Source organism: Triticum urartu, chromosome 3 (genome assembly GCF_003073215.2).
Source record: "Triticum urartu cultivar G1812 chromosome 3, Tu2.1, whole genome shotgun sequence".
Classification (NCBI taxonomy): domain Eukaryota; kingdom Viridiplantae; phylum Streptophyta; class Magnoliopsida; order Poales; family Poaceae; genus Triticum; species Triticum urartu.
The window spans coordinates 36,207,714-36,214,409 of NC_053024.1; positions in this window are offsets into that span (position 1 = coordinate 36,207,714).

Here is a 6,696-nt window from a genome sequence, read left to right on the forward strand (position 1 = left end):
AGTGGGGAATTTCGTTTTGTTTCTTTGAATGTAAGAAAGAACATTTTGCTCGTATAAACCTGTGTTCCACTGCATCGTCAAACTGCATCATTCAAAAGACAGACGATGAAGATGATGCCAAACTGACACGGCTGCAGAATGAACACGGCACCACGTGTGCAGTGCGGCGCTTCAGGAGCAGTGGAGCACAACCACGGAGGGAGGGAGGTACCCTGCGTCAGAGCTCTGGAACCTTGGCGAGTGGCGAAAGATGACGATGCCGGAGGTGCTCAAGTACGTTCTGAAGCAGCTATGTTGGTGAGAAGCGCGATCTATCATCTATGAATGGGCAAACTCTGTTTCTCTGCAGTGGAGCTGAAGAACATCTATGAATGGGAAATTGCAGAAACCATCACTACACGATCTGCCATAGTGGTAGTCCAATGCAAGTGCTCTTTAGTGCTATCTTTTTCATTTCTGAACTTAATTAGTACAATGCAGTGCAGAATTAAGGGGTGAAAGGTTTGCACTCCGTAGCTGAAAAGTATTGATTTGGTGCCAGTTTAAAGTTATAGTATCAAACTTCCTGGTTGAAATGCATGCTGAAGAAAATTCAGTCACAGGCTATACTACTGATTTTAAGTTGTTCTACTGAAATAGGCTTGCGCCCCGCTATATTAATATAGCAACCACCCATACAACCAGAAGTTCGACGCTGGGGCAAACAGCACAACCATGCCCAAAAGAAAAACAAGAGAAAAGTAAGAGAAAGAAATGCCGGCAGCACCGGATGAACGAAAGCTGAAGCATCCCGCAACCGTTGCGCCCACCGGAGACATTCACCATGCTCCAATGCCATCGAGTCGCCGCGAACCAAGCAACAGCTTCAAAAAGGACTGCGACGATGACGGCGCTGCTGCCCGGACGAATCCTAGGATTTCTCCCGGTACACGGAGGGAAGCGGGGGAGAGGTACTCCCGACGCCCTTCAAGAAGGTTGATGGCGCCCGCAGGCGTCACCGCGTCGGTGCCGGGCGGACCAGAGAGGGATTTCGCCCTGCCCCTCAAACCCACAACCCAGGACCAACCGGCGGCTCCACCACGCCAACCGCCCACCACCCTGCGCCACCACAATCACGAGGACACCACCGTCGTCTCTCCATCGTAGACACTAGGCCGGCCGAACCAAACGAGACCACCGCCGATAGGGACTGGGAGCACCACAACCACATGAGAGGGGACAACCTCCACTAGCACAAGCAGTAGCAGACCAGACGCAGGCGCGGGAGCACGCCGGACCCCCTGCCCAGCCGGGCCCAGAACGGGTCCGTTAAGCTCCTGCAGACACGCTGCAGCCGACGCAGCGCGGAACCGCCGATCCCAACGACCGCATCCCAACAGCCCAGCCGGAGGAGACCCGCCGGAGGCCAAACCAACCCGCCCTGACCCAGATCGGACCCAAAAGGGCCCAGATCTGGGCCTGCAGGGCTCCGCTGGCCGACCCACGCTGCCAGCCGCCACCGCCGCCAAAGGGTCGCGCCGCCACCGCATCTACGCCCGATCTACACCGGAGCACCGCCCGCCGAGGTGCACCATCGCCGGAAACCGCCGCCCGAGCCGGGGAACCGCGAGGGGAAGTGGAAGAGGGCCGCCGCCGCCGGCCTCGCCACGGCGCTGCGCGAGCAACGTCCGGCCACGCCAGCCGGCGGCAGCGGCGGGAGGAGGGGGCTGGGCGGCAAGGGGAGGGAGGGCCGCCCCGGTCGCCCCGCTCGCGGGGGGGGGGGGGGGGGGGGGGGGGGGGGGGGGGGGGGGGGGGGCACGGGGGGTACACGGAGGGAGAGTATTTAACGCAATCTCCAGGTTTTTTCTTTCTTCATTCACTGGCATCAGGAACTCTGCTTACTCTCTGATTTCTTGGTTCCTAACTGTATTGTATACATGCTAGTGGTTAATTGGTCAGCTGTATCTGGCGAAGTGGCCGCCGCACCGCGCCGCCCATGTCCCAGCCCCAAGGCTAGTGATTACGCCTTGCGCTTTTTCTAGCAGTTGCAGAAGGGGCTGTTACTTGCCTTTTGTTGTCTGACCTTACCTGCCTAAGTTATGCTTAAATCTATTTTCAGTATGTGATTTTGACAGACTTTATGTATTTCTTTTGTACAATGTTGATTGCTTTGGAATACAAAGCAGGGGAAACCCTTTTTCGATTTTGTACGAGGTGTATCTATGTACTCCCTACTCCCTCTGTTTTTATTTAGTTCGCATATTAGCTTTGGTCAAAGTCAAGCCTTACAAACTTTGACCAAGTTTATAAACAAAAATATTAAGATATACAATAACAAATCAACAACGTTAGATTTATTATTGAATGCACTTTCACATCGTATAGATTTATTATGATAAATGTCTATATTGTTTTCTACAAACTTGGTCAAACTTTATGAAGTTTGACTTCAGTCAACTTTAATATGCAGAGTAAATAAAAACAGAGGGAGTGTTATTCTCCGCGTTATCCGAATGAACCACCCCCATCAACATCATGTATAGTTCGTACTTTAGTGATCTATTTTTTGATTTTTGAAGCTCAAACACCTTACAATGTCGAGAAGAGTCATGTACAAGATTAGACCGAGGCGACGTGGAACCGTTAAAACAACTATATGTATAAGCACACTTTTTTTCAGATTTTTTTGTGAAGTACAAATAGAGTTCTCACAAGAAACAGAAAATAAATAAATAAAGGGCTCTGGCCTCGCGAGCGCATTATCGACGTGCAACGCGCTATCTTTCGCAGCAGCACCACTTGGCACGACGTACGCAAGCTAGCATTTGGGCTTGGGCATTTGGCAGGTCCACGTCACGTCAGACGTGCAGCAGAACACACCGGCATGACCAGAAAATGTACTATGAAAGAGACCCAGTGGTTCAGTTTCATAGAAAAAGTTCCTCCTGTCGTTCCCAGGTGGCGGTGGCGGGAAACCGCGTGATCGACAATGTCGAGAGGGAGAGGACTCAGCCTCGTGCACGCAGGCCGCTGCAAGAAGGGTGATCATGTATGTAATGAGTTGGCCGCTTTCCCTAAACTTGAATGGTTGGATATGCCTAACTGGAAGGTGTGGTCTTTTCTTTGAGGAAGAAGTGTTTGATCTGTATTTGGTTAGTGTGAGGCGGGCTCAGCGGCCGTTTAGTTTAGTTTGGAGGAATTGGATATACTGCTGTTTGGTTAATTGGAATGTTGTATGTCATCAAACTGAAGCGAGGTGCATCTCGTGTCAGCAAAGGGTGGCCGTGGCCGTGACGACGACGGGGTAGCCAAATACGTTCTGAAGCAGCTCTGTTCTCCGCAACTAAGCTAAAGAAGAATAAGGAAATTGCAGAAACCTCACTACTAGTAGTATTATCTTTTCTGAACTCAATTAGTATGTGATGAAGATGAATGCATCTTATCCGCATCTTAGTTAATTGTCGAATGTTAATTGCATATATGCGTGATGGCCGTTTAGTTGGAAGGAATTGGACACATGTTCGTTCTTTCAGTGTGAAACGGGCTCACGTTATTTTTCTTTCTTCGGTTCAGAATGGTTCTGGATTATTTTTTTGTACTATTATTTTCTCTGTTTTGTCTAGTGGCTTTCTATACGTTGTTTTTTTTCTTTTCAATTCCTTATTTTTTTTTTAAATTATGAAAAAAAATTAAATTAATGGAAAAATATAGTTAATTTTAAGATTCATAAATATTTTCGAAAACAATTTTTTTACAAATTAAAAACAATTAATCAAATTTTGTGAAATTTTATAGAAACTGCAAAGTTTTTTTAAATTTCAATTTTTTTAAATATCATGAAAATTTTATTTTTTTGTAAAAATGGTAAATCATAAAAGGAAACGAAAAACAAGAAACTAAACCAGGCGCTCGCCCTGCACATGGGCCAGCCCAAAGCATTTATTGCAACAACATTTGTTCCTTTGATCCGTCGAATTTTTTTTGTTCCTTTGATATAAAGATACACTGATTTGTACCTAATATCTAAAAAATGCAAAGTAACTCCTATGACTAAGAACTACAATGAAATCTCTTCTAAACAACTTCGCGTTATTAATATCTATTCGAAGAAATACTACAAAGACTACGGTAAAGAGATTGCAAGCAACGATGTTGTCACTCTTTCACCCGCACGAACATTACCAATAATAATTTTTAAAAGTGCCTTCAAGAAGCCCTGATCGATGAACGTACTCGGGCCGGGGATAATCCCCTAGAAGTGTAGGCCGTCGAATCACTATATCTTCGCCATGATGTCCATAAAAGATTTCACCTCTACAAAGAATCAAACCAACACAAAAAAACTTGACACAACAGTATAAACTCATCAAATTATAAAGAAAGACCGTCGCAAAAGATTTCACCTCTACAAAGAAAAGCAGAAAACGACAAAGAAATAAAAAAACCAAAGAAAGGGACAAAGAAAAACAAAGTATAAAGAAGAAAAATGAAAACCGTCGCAAAAACAAAGAAGCCGGAAACATAATGAAGTAAAAAAGAAAATCAAAGAAAACCAGCGGAAAAACAAAGAATACCTAAAAAACAACAGAAAACGAAAAAAGGAAAAAGAAGAAGACGCAGCTAATGGGCCGGACTACTACTGTGTCACCTGTAGGCGACACATAGCTGTCACGGGGACTCCTAAAAAAAAGCTGTCACGGGGAGTTTCTCAAAAGAAAAAGAAAATGGCTGTCGCGGGGTGGTGTTGGTGGTTCGGTACTGAGTTTTGTTACCAGTAAACGGCCATTGTAGTCTCTTCCACGAAAACTCATATTTCCTAAGTTCGCGAATAAGTGTATATCTAGTTTTTGGTCTAAGTTAAAAATTTAAAATTTTAATCAATTTTATAGAAAAGAGTAGTAGCATATATGACATCAAATTGGTATATTATGAAAGTACATTTTCAAAATGAATCTAGAGATAGTAATTTAGTGCCATAAATGCTGCTACTTTTCCCTATAAAGATGATCAAAATTTTAAAACTTTGACTTATGACAAAAGCTAGATATACACTTATTCGCGGACGGAGGGAGTAGTTGCTACCGAGGTGGTATCATGACAGAGAACAACCCTTATAAATATATCACCTGACATTTCTGATGCGTACTACGCTTCGGTGCCTTATGGCACCTGCCTTTGTGTTTATGACATGTAGGCTCAACAGGTGGCTGGCCCACATGCCAGGGACCCAAAGATAGGTGGCCTTACGGCACTGAAGCTGCGTCCAATTCCTCGTCCCTCCACACTCCACCGTGTTGAGCTGATTGCTGACCAAGCATGGCCACCGCAGCAGGCTTTCATGTTCACGCTACCACGGTGGACACGGGTGCCTTTAGCTGGATCACGGAGCTTGCATCAACCGGCGACAGCACACTGGCGCCGTCGATTCGAGTTGTGCTCGCGCATGAGCTGTGGGTATTTAATTCTCTCACCATGGTCGTGGACATGAGCGTCGGGCTGTACCAGTCGGCCAAGGGCCAGGTGTTCGGCGAAAACAGGGCGGCCTACTATGGCGTCCTCGCCGCCATTCTTGCCATCGTGGCCGTCGGGATGTCCATCGCCTATTGGCTTCCATGCCTCTCCGGCGCCCAGGATGAGGATGACCGTGGACGCGTCCTCGCATTCGCCAATGGCCTCCTGCGGTTCGCGTAGGTGCTCCTTCTCGTCATGGTGGCGGTAGGGGGGTTCGCGCTCACCCTCAAGCTCTGATCGATCTTACGGGGAATTCTCCGTTCTCCCGCGAAGGCCTCATGAATTGTACTAGCTTTTTATTTTCTGAAATGGATGGTACCGGTGAGCTAAATAATACTCCTATGGTTGTTTAGTGCAAGTGTCCAAGTGTTTTAACAATACTTCATTTGGTTCTTTTTACTATACATATAAGATTTGCCCAAAGTTAAACTTCGTCGACTTTGACCAAATTTATTTGATCTCTTTTTCTTTTACGGATTTTCAACTTTCCTTTTTTTGTTTATTTCATTTAGTTTGCCTTAGTTTGTTTTATAAAATTATTAATTTCCCTCTTTACTTTATTTTTAATTAGACAATTATTTTTGGACAACATGAGAAATAATTTTTAAAATAAGATAAATATGTTTAATTTATCGCAATCGGGCTGGGCCAGGTAGGTTCGCCTTTTTCCCAGGTGTTTTGCTTTATTCACTCTTTACTTTATACTTATTTAAAATAAGCGTACTTACATCGTAAAAATGTTAATTATATATTTGAAAAATGTTAAACTTATATCAAATAAATGTTTCAGATGTGTTTTAAAAATGTACAGTGTTTATGAAAAAGTAGACATGAAACATGTATTTGAAAGAATTGTTAGTCATTTTATTTAAAAGTGCTAGTCATGTATTTTATAAAGTTAAAGTGTATAATTTTTTCTTGATGTATATGGAAAATGTAGGCAAAAAATATTTAAAAAATGTTAATTATATATTTAAAAAATGTTAAACTTATATCAAATAAATTTTTCAGAACTGTTTTAAAAATGTACAGTGTTTATGAAAAAGTAGACATCAAACATGTATTTGAAAGAACTGTTAATTATTTTATTTAAAAATCCTAGTCATGTATTTTATAAAATTAAACATGTATAATTTTTTCTTGTTGTATATGGAAAATGTAGTCAAAAAATACTTAAAAAATGTTAATCATGTATTTAAAAAATGT